Source organism: Prionailurus bengalensis, chromosome B2, assembly GCF_016509475.1.
Source record: "Prionailurus bengalensis isolate Pbe53 chromosome B2, Fcat_Pben_1.1_paternal_pri, whole genome shotgun sequence".
NCBI lineage: Eukaryota > Metazoa > Chordata > Mammalia > Carnivora > Felidae > Prionailurus > Prionailurus bengalensis.
The window spans coordinates 41,319,360-41,335,794 of record NC_057349.1 but is presented as its reverse complement, the minus strand read 5'-3'; positions in this window follow the sequence as shown (position 1 = coordinate 41,335,794).

The following is a 16,435-nucleotide window of genomic DNA, read 5'->3' as shown; positions in this document are numbered from 1 at the left end:
TACAGAGGCAGAAATGGACTCCCAGGGAGAGGGAGAAATGCCAGAGAGAGAAAAGCCTCTCAAAGATATCATGTCGTTGGGCCTCTGGATATAAACATACAGAGATGGGAAGTTCTTTAAGAAGGCTGGGTACCAATCTGCTTTTACAGATGGGGACACTGAGGCCCTTCCTTGTGGCTTGCACAAAGTCACTCTGGGCCGCAGAGCAAAGGTGCTGAGGCAAAGGTGCTGCTGACTAAAGGACATTCCTAGGGGGCTGACCGCTGAGCCGTGGGGTTACTTGAGGTCTTGTCTTCCAAGATCCCAAATGCTTTGGGTTTTTTTGTTGTTGTTTTTTTGTTTTTTGTCCTGCAGGCCTGATACTCTGGGCAAACACCACTGGCCCCTCTCCCCATTGGATATCTTTCTCCTTTCCCACCTTTTTCACCCTAACCTCGCGTCATCCCAGCAAATTGCTTTTTAGGTCCTAGTCCCAGGGCCCTCTCTTCTGTGGCTTCCCCAGGATGTTTTCAAAAAACCTCTGTAGGCCCCAGTTACCCTACTGTTCAATGAGGGCATTGGACTGGATCATGCCAAGACCCTTCCTCTGTACCTCTGAGGTGCTGGCGGCTAGGAATCTCAGACCCTCATGACAGAGCGGCCGCTGCCCCCACCCGGAGTTTCTGGGACCCCATAGGCAGCTGGGGTCTCCCTCTCAATTTCACAGCCAGGTTGGGAGGAGGAGGTCAAGATGGGAGACGGGAAGACAAACAGGGTATTCAAGGGATTCACTCCCTTGCCACCCCCAATTCTCCCAACCAGTTTTCCATCATTCCACCCCCACGTACTGTTCTAGCCTCAAAGGCTTGGTCCAGACCCCTAGGACCCCACTGCCAGTGGGGAAAGAAAAGGGAGTGTAGGCAGGGGTGGGGTGGAGTGAGCACCTTCCTGGGGCAGGGTAGGGTGTGGTTGGCTGTAGCCCACCGGCCTCACAGCCTGGCCTGCCTCAAGGATGCTGAGGACCCCTGGCTGGGAATGGGGATGGGTGCCTCCAGTTCTGCCAAGGGCACACCTTCCGCTTAGAAGGAAACACAGCCTGTGTGCGTATAAGCCCTGGCCTGCCCAACCTCAGGTTCACCCTTGCCCAGGTCAATGACCTCTGGAACTCTGAGAATACTCAAGGCCTCCCGTCCTTCAACCGCCTCCAGCTCAGACTCACTGACTTGAGATCCGCAAGTGAGGAGAGGCCTCCTGCCCGTGCGCTCTCACTGCCAATGCGCTGCTTGGGAAAAGGGCAGGGCAACCCCCAGATGCCCCTACAGACCAGCACTCTGGCCCACCCTTGCTCAGCCCAGCTCAGTCTGAGTGTTGCTCGCAGAATCTGTGTCTTGCAGGGGGGATTCTCAAGGAGGCACCCATCTCCCCCATGCCCTCAGGACATGCACTCCCTGGTTCCAGGAGAGACCGAAGCAAGGAAAGAGACACAGACACCTTCTGGGAACCAGGAACAAGCATTCAAGGGAAATGAATCAAATGTTGACACACTGAGCAGGTGAAGAATGAAGGAGGTTTCCTGGCATGGGAAGGATGAGCCAGGCCCAGGGCAGAAGTGGGTGCTTCAGAACACAGAGGAATCCCTCCATTTCTCTCACCTGGTCCAGAGGAGCTGGGCTTGCGAACTCTGTGAACACAGGGCTGCCTCCTCCCTCAGGTGCTCCCTGAGAGCAGGGCTGTGTCTCCCCCTCAGACTGGGTTGTTTTTGAGGGGTAGAAACAGGTTGTTTTCCTCATCGGACTGGAAGCTTCTGGAACAGGAAATAGGGGGAGCCTGGGTGGTTCAGTTGGTTAAGCGTCCAACTCAGCTTGGGTCATGATCTCACAGTTTGTGAGCGCACGCTCCGTTTCTGGCTCTCTGCTGTCAGAACAGGGCCCACTTCAGATCCTCTGTTTGTCACCCTCTCACTGTGTGTGTGTGTGTGTGTGTGTGTGTGTGTGCGCGCGCGCGCGCTCTCTCTCTCTCTCTCAAAAATAAACATTAAAAAAAAAAATAGAATAGGAAATAGGAGCCAAGGATATAAGTTCAAGAAGACCAATTCCAAGCCATGAACAGGAAGAAGCCAGTGTTTTCTTTTGTGTCATCTAAATTGATTAATTGATCTTTATGGAAAATAAGGCTCACACACATTTTGGATAGCAAAAATTTTTCAGCCTAGCCATCAGGCTCATCTTACTCTGAGAAACACATCTTCCTCTACCAGGAGGAGAAAAATGAAGTTAAAATTTCATCCCATTTGTTTAAAAAAAATTTTTTAGCATTTATTTATTTTTGAGAGACAGAGCATGAGCAGGGGAGGGGCAGAGAGAGAGGGAGACACAGAATCTGAAGCAGGCTCCAGGCTCTGAGCTGTCAGCACCAAGCCCGACGTGGGGCTCAAACTCACGAATCACGAGATCATGACCTAGGCCAAAGTCGGATGCTTAACTGACCAAGCCACTCAGGCGCCCCTCTCATTTGTTTCTAAAATTAGATAATATATCTAAGTGGTTCTACTATCAAGCTAATACACATGGATATACCTTGGGACTTCTCACGCCCAGTATTTCCATTCCTCCCCCATCCGTCCACCATTTGTAATCACGTTAGCTTTTTTGTTTCCTTCCAATGTTTGGTTATGCAAATACAAGTAAATATTCCTGCTTTCCCTTCCCCGGAGAGAACTTTCTGGTAGCTAGAATTAGTCCAGTCAAAAGCCCAGGTTTGTATCCCATGTGACGCTGACCAGTTTGACTTTCAGGCCCCTCTCCTGAGTCGGAGGCGACAACCTGCCTGCGGCCCTGTGCGCTATGAGGAAGGAGGCGGCCTATGTAATGGCCCAGCATACAGCAAGTGCTCAATAAATGAGTGCTGGTTGGTTTGGGATTTTTTTTTTTTTAAGAAAATATTATCTGAACTCCATGTGTTCCCTATGCCCTTAAATCAGGCTTAGCTGGGCCTGTTGGCAAGTGGATCTGGAGAGAAGAGGTCTTCAAGCAAAGAGGCAGTTTGTGAGAGAGACTGAGGGGCGGGGTGAGGCCAAGGCACACATAGAGGCAAGTGGCACTTCTGAGGTCTGCGGGTTCTGAGACCCTCCCAACAAGGCGTCCTGGTCCTGGAAACAGAAGTCATGCCCGTGTTTCCCCAGCAGCTCAGGGTCCAGCAGCCTCGGAGGCCGGGGCTAAAGCCCTATCTAAGGTACACAGCATTATCTCCATTCCTCCCGCAGGGAGGGGGAGCCCAGGCCTCCCAGCGGGCCTGCCTCCCACCGCTTCGTTAATATTTACCGTAGCCGGAGAACAGCAGACACACACACACCACACCGGCCACCTACCACCCAGTAACGCACGCGGGGGCCTGCAAACACCACACGTGGCAGGTCGCGTCCGAGGGGCCCTGTGAGCCCCTTCCACAGCCAGGCGGGCACCGGCACCAAGCCCCTGCCCACCCACTAGCAGCACCGGCTCCGTCAAGCACAGGGGAGAGCATGAGACAGATGACCGAGCCCTCACTGCCCGCCACACGTGGCTGGTCCCAATCGAGAGGTGCTGTAAGTAAGTATAGAATGCACACAGATTGTGAAGAACCTAGCCTGAAAACATCATGTAAATATCTCCGTAAGTTTTCATATATCGATTACCTGTTGAAATGATCATATTTTTTGGATATTTTGGTTACATGTGTATTAAATACAGAAAATGTATGAAAATGTATCTCACCTGTTCATTTTACCCTTTGAATGTGGCTTACTAGAAAATCTTCTTAAAAAAAATTTTGTTTAATGTTTATTTATTTTTGAGAGAGAGAGAGACAGAACATGAGCAGGGGAGGGGCAGAGAGAGAAAGAGAGGGAGACACAGAATCCGAAGCAGGCTCCAGGCTCCGAGCTGTCAGCACGGAGCCCGACACGGGGCTCAAACCCCAGGAACCGTGAGATCATGACCTGAGCCGAAGTCGGATGCTTATCTGACTGATAAGCATCAGGTGCCCCAAAAACCTTTTTTTTTTTTTTAACTAGAAAATCTTTAAATACAGATGTGGCTCACGTTATAGGTCTGTGGGACAGCACTGACCGGGAAGGTTATAGGAATTATACCTCGGAGGCTGTAACCTCCCCCTCCTGCCAGACCTGGGGTATGGTCACACCATTTCCTCCAGGCCCTGGAGCCTGTTGTACCTCCCCCTATCAGACTGGGGGCCCTCTGAGGTTGGGAGCCAGTTCTCTGCTGTCTCCTAATTTCACCGCAGTCCCCAGACATCTGGGAAGGGACAGAGGCGGCCGTGTGGAAGCTGGCTGTCCACGCCCTCTGCCAAGTCAGTGAGGGCATGTTCCAGAGAAGGCCAAGCCCCCCGCCCTGTGGCCTACCATCATAAACCTCCTCTGCTTTGACTGATGATCAGATTAGAAGTTGCTCATTTCATTCCGCTGCTCTTAAGAGGAGGCATTGTTTTCCCAAGACTTGAGATTCAGGCATTCATCAAGTGGTGGGTCACGCCTGGGTCAGAAATGGTTTGAAATGCTCACAGATTACAAAGTTTTTCACAGAAAATCCACGATCAATATGGGAAACGTCACAGCACAAAGCCTGTCACCTGCCAACTTCCATGCACTCAGCCTTGTGCCCACCACTTTGAGACACACAGACCTTCATAGGAGAGCTTTTCTTGGAATAGTAGACCCGCCCCCCCCCACCCTGACAAAGTCCACTCTTTTCCAGGCACTTAGCCCTCTGTGTGCTCCCTGCACAGACTTGCTGTGCCTACTTCCCCCGTCCCCTCCCCCAGAGGAACCCAGTTCCCCTGCTGAGCCCAGCAGTTCAGTCACCTCCCTCGTTCTGGATATGATATGTCCATTAACCCAGCTTGTGATTGCCTTGTTCTTCAGATCACTACACGTCACTGCTGACACTCCACGAGCTGTCAGCAAGACTCCAGGTCTTTTGTACTGAGACAGTTGGCGTTGGAGACCTCAGGGCAGAGCCTGGCAAATGCCATCGTGTATCACTGCATCCCTCACGGCCACCTATCACGGCCCTTCTGGGTCCCAATTCCCTCCCTGATGGTTCGCTTTCCCTCCCAATGGGATCGGCGTAAGGCACAGGCCCTCCTCCAAGTCCCAGCTAGGGGCTGGCCAGATTTCACCCCGGCCACTCGCACACACGGTGTTCCGGTCCCTCCCAGGGTCTATCCCCAGTCCTCATCCCGGTTCTCCCCATTTGGAAAGGTTGGTCACGCCTCTCACGGGAACCGTTTTTTCCCTCGATTTTCAAGTCATGCTCCGTCACACTCTCCTGGTCTCCCTCCCACCTCCCGGCCACTCCTTCTCAGCCTCCAGTGCTGGTACTTCTTGGTTCCCCAGCTCTGTGACACTGGAAGGCCCCAGGGCTGGTGCTTGGACCTCTTCTCGTCCTTGTCTTCACTCACTCCCTGGGCGATCTCATCCAGATGAGAGGCTTTCAATATGATTTATGAATTGCTGGCTCCCAGACTTCAATCTCCAGCCCGACGCTCTCCTCTGAGTCCCAGACTGATGTGTCCCGCGCTCCCCTCTCATTGCCACCCGGGTGTCTCCTGCATCTCCTACTCAGCCTTCCAAACCTAGCCTCCCAGCCTGCCCCATCCCAGGCACCCCGTTCACCTACAGGCCCCACCGTCTCGGGATCTCCGGTCAGGTCCACTCCACTCCATCCTTCTGGCCGCTCAAACCAAACACCTTTGCTCAAACCAAATACCTCACTCATCTTTGTCATAGGTAACGTGTCAGCAATTCCTGTTGGCTCTCTCTTCAAAACGTATCAAAATCCAACCGTTTTCTCCATCACTTCCAGTCAGATTCAAGCCACTGTCGTTTCTCGCTTGGATTTTTGCAAGAGCCTCCTGACTTTTGCCCTTGCCCTTTGGATCACCACAGTTTCCCTGTTCTGCCCTCAGTCTGGTCTCAGCGCAGCAGCCAGAACCATCCTAGTAAAAGCCAATTCAGACGCTAACCCTCCTCTGCGCAGCCTCTCCAATGGGTCCCACCTCACACACAGTAGAAGCTGCCGGAGGCCCCCATGCCCCACAAGATCCAGCTCCCCACTTTCCCTCTCCGTCCCATCTCCTCCATGCTCCCCCTTGCTCTCTGCTCCTCCAATACCCCAAGCATTGCTTCAGTCTCCAGGGCTTTACAGCTGCCTTCTCTCTCCAGAAAACCTCCCGGCTCCCCCTTCTCCTTCAGGTCTCTTCTCAAAGGCCACCTTCTGAGTGAGGCCTTTCCTGACCCGTCGTTTGAAACTGCAACCCACTCTCCGGCACTATCATCCTTTCCCACTTCCTTTTTCTCCATAGCACTTTTTCTTCCCTTTCTAACCCCCCATATACTTTGCTTACGTATTTTCTTATTGTCCGTCTCCTACCCCTGGAGTATGAGCTCCAGGAGGGCAGGGATTTCTGTCTGATTTGTTCACAGCTGTATCCCTAGTTCCTAAAGTAGCACCTGGCACGTAGTAGATATTGAATCACTACAAGACGGGACTAATGACAGAGCCCTGGCCCCCACGGCATCTATTGTCCTTTTCTAGACCAATGTGGATTTATTAAGCAATACCCTTGGCGTAGGGCCCTCCAATACACCACACAATTTACTTATTTATTCCGGTTTTCATTCATCATCTGTCTCCTTCTGTAGAACGTAAGCTCCGTGAATGTTTGTTAAATGAATGGATGGCCATTTTTCCAGCTACTGATCCATAAAACTACTTCAGGATCACAGCTGTATTTCTCCATCTTGCCCGTCAAAGTACCGGAGAGACTTTATCAAGGCCTTTGTGGAGTTCCCACACTGCCCACAATTTCTGCATCTGCCAGTCTCCAATCTTCTTGAGAGTCAGAAAATCCATTAGTCAGAAATCTTAAGAGAAACACCCATTAAAACTAGAGCTTCCTTCTCTCTGACCACCAAGCAGCAGCAGGACCTGCAAGTTTGAACACGCACGGTTAGCCGAAAAATATGGGGAAGCAGACCCTCTCGTGTACTAGGGTGGGGACAAAAATCGACAAAACGTATGGGGGGCTGGTTGAATCAATGACATTGGCCCGTACCACAGCACTCCCACAGTGTTGAGAGAACGACGCACATGCACTGTTGTGTAAAAGTCTCCACAATCTACTGTTAGAGGAAAAGAAAGTTAGATAAAACCTGGCAAGTGAAATATGCCACAATTTGCCTTTTTTAAAGGCTAGGTAGATAGGTGGATAATATATATAAGCAATGGTAACGCTGGTTGCCTTTTTTTTTTTTTTTTAGGCTTATTTATTTATTTTGAGAGAGACAGAGACCGCATGAGTGGGGGAGGAGGAGAGAGAGGGAGAAAGAGAATCCCAAGCTGGCTCTCCCCTGTCAGCGCGAAGCCGGATGCAGGGCTCGAACTCACGAAACCATGAGATCATGACCTGAGCCGAAACCAAGAGTCGGATGCTTAACCGACTGAGCCCCCCGGGCACCCCTACACTGGTTGCCTTTGAGGAGGGCATCTAGGGGACTAGAAGGCAGGGGTGAGAGGGGGACTTTTCACTGTATACTCTTTGGTACTTTTTGAATTTTTATTCTACGGATATTTCTCATCTATTTCACAACACTCTTGTCTTTAATTGGCCTGACATACTAGTTCTGGTGAGCCCGTGCTGACCCCTGGGCACCCCCTCCTTTTCTAAGCTCATGAACCATTCCTTTCCCAGTCTGCAAGGATCCTGGCCCAGGACTGCCCTCAGCTGTGTGGTTACAGATTCCAAACTCCTCCTCTTTGTGAAGCTCAGAGGCACATTTCCCTGCACCCAGCCCTGTGCTCTGAGAATCCTCAGAAGACCCAGCGGTCTTGTCCAGAAACTTCTCTTGTACCTGAAATGTGGTTTTATGAGGAGAGGCTCCCTGCACACCCCAGGAGCAGCTGGTGGGGAGGGGCTCCTCCCACCTCCAGGGGCCCCTGGGCTTCTCTTTCCTCTCCCAGTGTGGCCCCATCTCTGGTCTCTGGCAGACTAACAATACAGCCCCGGGAGCACCATTACGTAGGCCCAGCCACAGCCCCTTCCTGCCCTGGTCTCCACGGGCTCTGATCTTGGCCAAACAAGCTTGGGTTGCCCCTCGTATCTTTCACAAAGTTCTGCCTATCTTTATCTACCAGGCACCATGGTTATAGGCTCACAGCCCTGTCTCGTATTTGGCCTTCCCTTCTCTCTGTTCGGACCTTCTTAAAACAGCAGCCCAGCAAAGAGCCGCCATGCCGCCCACTGATCTCCTTAGCCACCTCCCCTCTTTCTTCATCCCTGGGACACAGGCAACCCTGTGTGTGATTGCACAATCTGATGTACATTTTGGGGAGCTTCCCAGCCCTCTTGAGACATCTGTCCCTCCAGAGATTCATGCCATGGAATCCTTCCTATCTTGTCGCTGAAATATTGGCAGACCGGTTTGGAAAATCTTACTACGGGCCCGTCTGGATGGTGCAAAAACCTCCCGGCTTCAGTCTGAGCATCTCTCAGCCTCTTCCATCCATTTTCCACACCAGAACCTTTCTAAAATCACAGCTAACCATGCTCCTCCACGGCCGAGAGCCACTCAAGACTCTACAGGGTAGAATCCAAGTCTGCGGCCGGACTTGCAAAGCCCACCATGGTCTGGTCTCTTACCACGTCTCCACCTGCACCCACCTCTACCTCCCTAACTTCATCCTTTAACTAAATATCTACCTGTGCACACTTCCCTGGACACACTATACTATTCACATCTCTGTGCTTCTGTTCCTGCTGTTCCTTCTACCGAGGTTGACCTTCCAACGGGTCTTGATCGGGGTGTTCAAGACCTCATTCAGGGATCACCTTTTCCAGGAAACTTCTCTGACCCCTCAGGTAGGGCTAATTCTGCTCCTCCTGTGGCTTGTTGCATCCCAGGCCCGATCTTAGCTCTTACTAAAATGAACTGTATTTTAGCCACTGTCATTCCACTCCACCCCTTCCTCCAGAAACCCCACCTTTCAGGTGGCAATGTATCCAGGCCCCAGGGGTGAATCAAGGCTCATCTAAGCTATCGCGAGCACCCTGTTCCCCCACCCCCACCTGACCCTCACCTTCCCCATCCCCTTTGCAGCGTTTCCTTTTAGTCCTGGCCAATGAGACACAAGAGGTCATTTTCTGAGGGGGGTTCTGGGAAGCACTTTTCTTCCCGGATAAAAATACAGCCCTTTCTCCTTGGCCTTTTTCTTTTCTCCCTTGAATATAACTGTAGGAGGTTCCGTAACCGCCATCTTGCGACTGTGAGGCTACAAGCGCGTGGACAATAAATGTGTTGAGGAGAGCAGAGCAGAAAGCTAGAAAAAGCCTGAGCTTTTGATAACATCACTGAGTCCTTTCACCAAACCTGGAGCCACAGCATGTTATGGGAGATGCTCTAGTCGGAGTCTGTCTCCATGGCTATATGATAGGTTCTGGAGGTCAAGAACGGCGTCTTATTCCTCTTGGTGTTCCCAGAAACTAACACAATGACTCAAAAAATGATGGTCCAGGGGCGCCTGGGTGGCTTGGTCGGTTAAGCGTCCGACTTCGGCTCAGGTCATGATCTCACGGTCCGTGGGTTCGAGCCCCGCGTCGGGCTCTGTGCTGACCGCTCAGAGCCTGGAGCCTGTTTCCGATTCTGTGTCTCCCTCTCTCTCTGCCCCTCCCCTGTTCATGCTCTGTCTCTCTCTGTCTCAAAAATAAATAAACGTTAAAAAAAAAAAAATGCTGGTCCAACTGAACTGGACCAAATTCTGTTCCTTGACTATTCTGAATAAGGGGAGGTTCACTTTTATCCCATGTTTCCTCAATCACTGCCACTCTGCCAATGCAATCCTTTTTCCTTCATTCACTTCCCTCAATCCTCTGAGAGATGAAGTGATCCCCAGCACCAGTCAAAACCTAGTCAGATGCCTGGCAAGGCTTCACAGATAAGGTGCCCACCTACTGTGTCCTGCCCTGGGCCAGGTGGGCACTGTGTAGCAAGAAAGCACCAATCCCTGCCCTTCTGCTGTCCCTACAGGTAGGGGACAGGGCACCCTGTCAGCACTGACCAGAAGGTCACTCCTTTCTGGAGTCTGGACCCGATCCAGACGGCTTCAGGGAAGCTCATCTTCACTCTCTTTAGGAACAGAAGTTCTTTGAAGGCAGAAACCTGGCTTTCAGGATGGACCCCAGCCTACCCAGTTGCAGACCCCTAAGTAACAAAGAGGGCACTGCCTCAGCCACCCCCAACTACACTACCTACTACTCTGCCTCTCACTGTGTTTGGCTCAGGAAAATGTGAAGTTCCAGAATGGACTGCCAGCCCTGTGCCTCAGTCCGGCTCGTTATCAATGGAATCAATTGTTTAAGGTATAAAGCATAGTTTTTAATTTTTTTTTAATTTTAATTTTTTTTCAACGTTTATTTATTTTTGGGACAGAGAGAGACAGAGCATGAACGGGGTTGGGGCAGAGAGAGAGGGAGACACAGAATTGGAAACAGGCTCCAGGCTCTGAGCCATCAGCCCAGAGCCTGATGCGGGGCTCGAACTCACAGACCGCAAGATCATGACCTGGCTGAAGTCGGACGCTTAACCGACTGCACCACCCAGGCGCCCCTTTTTTTTTAATTTTAAAGAGAGAGAGTGTGTGCGTGTGCGTGTATGTGTGTGCAAGCTGGGGGGAGGGGCAGAGGGGGAGAGAGAGAATCCCAAGCAGGCTCCACACCCAGGGTGGAGCCCTCCATGGGGCTCGATCTCATGATCATGAGATCATGATCTGAACCAAAATCAAGAGTTGGATGCTCAACTGACTGAGCTACCCAGGTGCCCCACAAAGCATAGATTGGTTTTTTTAAACATTTTATTTTTATTTTTGAGAGACAGAGAGAGACAGAGACAGAGAGAGAGAGAGTGCAAGTGGGGGAGGGGCAGAGAGAGAGAGAGGGAAACACAGAATCCAAAGCAAGCTCTAGCCTCCGAGCTGTCAGCACAGAGCCCGATTTGGGGCTTGAACCCACAAACCTTAAGATCATGAACCAAAGCCAGATACTTAACCAACTGAGCCATGCAGGTGCCCCAAGCATAGTTTTTAAAACTAATTGGGGATGCCTGAGTGGCTCAGTCGGTGAAGCGTCCAACTTCAGCTCAGGTCACGATCTTGTGGTTCGTGGATTCGAGCCCCGCATCGGGCTCTGTGCTGACAGCTCAGAGCCTGGAGCCTGCTTCGGATTCTGTGTCTCCCTCTCTCTCTGCCCCTTCCCCACTTGTGCTCTCTCTCTGTCTCTCAAAAATACATAAATGTAAAAAAAAAAAAATTAAACTAATCGACGCCGAGCATTTAAACCACTGATAGCATTTCACATTGATTTCCGAGGGCTCCAAATACGTGTACTAAATACTAAACACGGACTTCGTCTTCTGGTAAAACATAGCAGAGAATGTCACCCCAGGACAGCTCTCTACCTTTCCCGCCCAGGGGATCGCCAGCGTGCCTGTCCACTTCTGTTCCCACAGCCAAGCCATGTGTGTCCCGAGAGCCACTGTGTTTGTCCCCAAACCTGTTTGCCAGTTGCTCTTGTTACTGTAATTACATAATTTGGTTTAAATACAACACGAAACAATGAAAGAGGACTGTGAAAAGAAAGAACTTTCTTGCTTTCTCAGAAATCCAAGTTGAACGCTTAGGAAAAGTCTGCTAACACGAACCGCTGAAAACATTACCATCGAGTCAGACGTGAGAAAGTCAGGCCATAAAGAGTGGGGCTGGCAGGCCAAGCGGTTGGGGGTGCTGAAAAGCTGGAAGAATCCTGCCCTTGATCGGTTCTTAAGAGGTGCGAAGTTCTTGCACTATTTTAGATCAAAACTGGAACCCAAAGAAGACAGAGTGTCACCAGGTGGTTTATACAGAAAGAACATTCAAGGCTCAGGAAGGCCTGTGCCCAGGGGAGGCCTCAGCCACACATCCAAAGGCTAGCAAATGTTAGCACATCCGTAAGTCTCCAGTGAAAATGAAATATTTACCCTGTACATGTCTATGATCCCTGTTCTTTTTTAAAATTTTATTTTTATTTATTTTTGAGAGAGAGAGAGACCAGGAGCAGAGGAGAGGTAGAGAGAGAGGGAGACACAGGATCCGAAGCAGGCTCCAGGCTCTAAGCTGTCAGCACAGAGCCCAACGTGGGGCTCGAACTCACAAACTGCGAGAACACGACCGGAGCCAAAGTCAGACTGAGCCACCCGGGCACCCCACTATGATCCCCGTTCTCACAAGCCAACTACAAGCCTTGATGGTATTAGGTGTTAGGAGGGCTTCACTGTGCCAAGTGTAAATCCTATAGCACAGGACTTAGCACTCTGAGCCTCTGTTTCCTCATGGATGACATCCGACCTGCCTCAGACGGCTGTGAAGATTAACTAGGAGAGTGATGTGGTTAGCCAAGCACCCAGCACATAGTAAGCACTCAATGCCAACCAATGAAGCAAGCGAGAAATCTCGGAACCACTCCAGGCAGCTCCCTCTCCGACACCTCCCAATGCCACCCAGCTGAGCCCCGGAGAGCCCACCCTGTCTGCTCCTGAAAACCCCCTGACTCTGTCCTAGGGGCTCCATCCCCACAACAGCTACCTACGCCACATCCTCACCATCTCTCTCCTGGTAGACAGCACCAGGTCCCCACCTAGTCCTGCTGCTTTCATTCTCCCCACCTCAGAGTCCAGCCTCCTCCAGCAACAAGAGGGATGTTTTTAAAACACAAATCTGGGATGCCTGGGTGGCTCAGGTGGTTAAGCGTATGACTCTTGATTTCGGCTCCGGTCATGATTTCACGGTTGTGAGTTCGAGCCCCGCATCAGGCTCCACGCTGAGTGCTTGAGATGGAGCCCGCGTGAGATTCTCTCTCTTTCTCTCTCTCTTTCAAAATAGAATTAAAAAAAAAAAAAAACCGACAAATCTGATCATGTCACTCCTTTATGTAAAACTCTCCAGGGGCACCTGGGTGGCTCAATTGATTAAACGTCCCACTTCGGCTCAGGTCATGATCTCGTGGTCTGTGGGTTCGAGCCCTGTGTCGGGCTCTGTGCTGACAGCTCAGAGCCCGGATCCTACTTCAGATTCTATGTCACCCTCTCTCTCTGCCCCTCCCCCACTCATGCTCTGTCTCTCTCTGTCTCAAAAATAAATAAAACATTTAAAAAATTAAAAATAAAAAAAAAACCTCTCTAGCAATTTTCCAAACTCCTTAAAATAGCTGAGAAAGCCCTATATGGATGCCTGCATGTACACACGCACTCAAGCACACACAGAGCACTCCAGCTGCACCAGTCACCTGTCGACGCCTCAAAAATGCACTCTGCCCCCTCCTGCCTCAGGACCTTTGTACATACTGCCTGCCACCTAGAACAGTCCTTACCCCTCTTGACCTGGTAAATGCCTCCTCATCCTCCGGGCCTCTACTTAAATGCCATTTTCTCGGGAATAGTTTCTCTTTCAGTTATACAAAAAAAAAAAAAAAAATGTTTATTCAGCACCTTCTACATGCCGGGCACTATTCTAGCCATTGGAAATATAACATATGCAAGACAGACAAAATCCCCGCCCTCATAAAGATTATTTTCTAGTGAGAAAGAAAGATAATAATTAAATAAATAATATTTTCAGACAGTGGTAATAAAAGCATCTGTTCAAAATAGGATTCATTTTATCATCAGAAGAATAAATTATTAGAAAAAATGATTTATATTTGGGGCACGTGGGTGGCTCAGTCAGTTAAACACCCGACTTTGGCTCAGGTCATGATCTCATGGTTCGTGGGTTCGAGCCCCGCGTCGGGCTCTGTGCTGACAGCTCGGAGCCTGGAGCCTGCTTCTGATTCTGTGCCTCCCTCTCTCTCTGACCCTCCCCTGCTTGAGCCCTATCTCTCTCTCTCTCTTAAAAAATAAATAATAAACATTAAAAAAAAGAAAAAGAAAAGATGATTGATATTTTTATTTGTTTAAGAAAATTAAGTTTCAACAATATATCAAAGGCATTTATTTTGATATCTGTCAAATACACGGTATAAAAATATGCACACATACATGTGCATGTAGTAATGTCACCATGACTGTCAAAATTTAGTTCTAGAATGTTGTTTCTGTTCGTGTAATTGTGAAAATGTGACTGCTGTGTTCCCCCAATCAAAAAGTAAAATCAGGGGCACCTGGGTGGCTCAGCCGGTTAAGCGTCTTCAGCTCAGGTCATGATCTCACGGTCTGTGGGTTCGAGCCCCGCATCAGGCTCTGTGCTGACAGCTCAGAGCCTGGAACCTACTTCAGATTCTGTGTCTCCCTCTCTCTCTTTGCCCCTCCCCTGCTCATGCTCTCTCAAAAATAAATCAACATTAAAAAAATGTTTTTAAGTAAAATCAAATACAATGGCACTGCTCGTGGGTATACACACGTGAACGCACATCCCTCAAAACCGAAATGCAGAGCCCATCATAGGCCACAGGCCACAGAAAGGTACGCCAGACTTAAAACCTCACACACACGCAGCCACAAACGCACAGAGGCCAGGGGCCAGGGTGTGAGCATTCCCCAAAAAAGGCTGGCCCTCCCTGCCCGAGGTATGGTCGCCAAGGGGGGCAAATCTCTCTTCTCCTAAGACATCATCATTCAGATGATAAGCAGCAGCTGGCCCTAAGTTCTCCCCCCACTCCCGACAGTTACCCAGCAACCTGACCCCTGGCAGAGGCTGAGGTTAAATTAAAATAAAGAGAGATCAAGGTACATTGTAATTTTGTGGTCACTCTCCGCTCTGGCCTCCACGCAGCCCCCAAGCCCAGCAGCCCGCTCCGTACCCACCCCATCACCAACACAGCCCGCCTCACCCACCACACTCGCGCGTACACACGCTACATGCTGAACACACGCCTCGTGTAATCCCCCTCCTCCCCTCCCTGCACTCACACTCGCGAACCACACTCTCTTACACAAGCCCATCTCACACACGTAGAGATGCAGTGCAGCTACCAGGCATCGTGAGAGACGGGAATAACCCGGGCTCCCCACCCTCCTCACCACTCTCTGAGTGCTCTCTCTCCTCACCACTGCCTGAAAGATGTGACTCACTGCTCTTACAACCAGAGCCAGCTGTGCAGGGCGCCCCGGCCCCAAGCCAGCCTCCAAGTCTCCCCACTGTTGTCCACTGGCACCTGACCTACCTGCCACACTGCCCATTGACATCCAAAGAAAGGCCAAAGTCTTCAGGGACAAGGTCCCTCTTGAGCGAGGCGGGGCAAGTCACAGGATCTGAAGTGACGTCAGGGGACTTGAGACATCAGGAACCCAGGGAGGATTGAACCCTGGGCCGAGTGCACAGCTGACTGCCCGGGTCCATGGGGGCCTGGCACCCCTCGGGCACAGCTGACCGTGGCATCGGTGCCTAGGAATGGAGGGCAGTGGGACAGGCCACAGAGGAGCCTGCCTCATGGCCACTGGACTGAGGGATGGGTCCCAGGTATCAGGGATGGTTCTCCACCCTCCCTCCAAGGCTTGGCTTCAGGGGGCCTCTGGGAGTAACATCGATGCCGAGGAAAGGCACCTGCTGGCTCAGCCAGTTGAGTGTCCAACCCTTGATATTGGCTCCACCCAGTGTGGAGCCTGCTTGGGATTCTCTCTCTCCCCCTCTCTCTGCCCTTCCCTCATTCTCTCTCTCTCTCTCTCTCTCTCAAAATAAATAAATAAACTTAAAAAAAATGCCTAGGAGATCATCAAAAGAGTCATATCAGAGAATGTCTGGAAGGAGACACGGCCGACACCCATTCAGAATGCCTAAGAGTCTTCTCCCTGATCCCCTGGTTCCAGAGAACCAGGCAGCCAACAGGACCATAAGAGCAGGTGCAGAATGGTCCAGGCCCTTCTGTGGGAGAAAAACAGAATTGAGAATCCATGACTCTGTGACTTGGGGCAAGGGGATATGGAGGTGGAAGAAAACGGAGAGTGGGAACCTTGCTCTAGCCGCAGCCCCTCTTGACCGGCCACCCCAGCCCGCCCAGGCCCTGTCCTAGCCCAGCCTCAGGATCCCTTTATTAAGGGTTGGGAACCAGCTTTTTTACCTCTTGTGGCAGGGTGGGAGGAGACTAAGCCCCAACTGTGAAGCAGAACGATGGAGAACAGGACTAAACAGGCGGGGGAACCGCAGCAAGAGGAAATGAGGGTAGAGTAAGGAAGGACTGCCTGGTCGACAAAAGACCCTTAAATTCATTCAATTAACAAATAGCGACCGAGTACCAGTTCTGCACTGGATACTGTGCTAGGTGCTAGAGCCACAGAGACGTAGGGAATGTGTTCTCTGACCTCAAAGACCTGAGACTATAATAAAGTAATAATAAGACCCAGTACCTGTATCATGTTTATGATATGTTAAGCCCTATT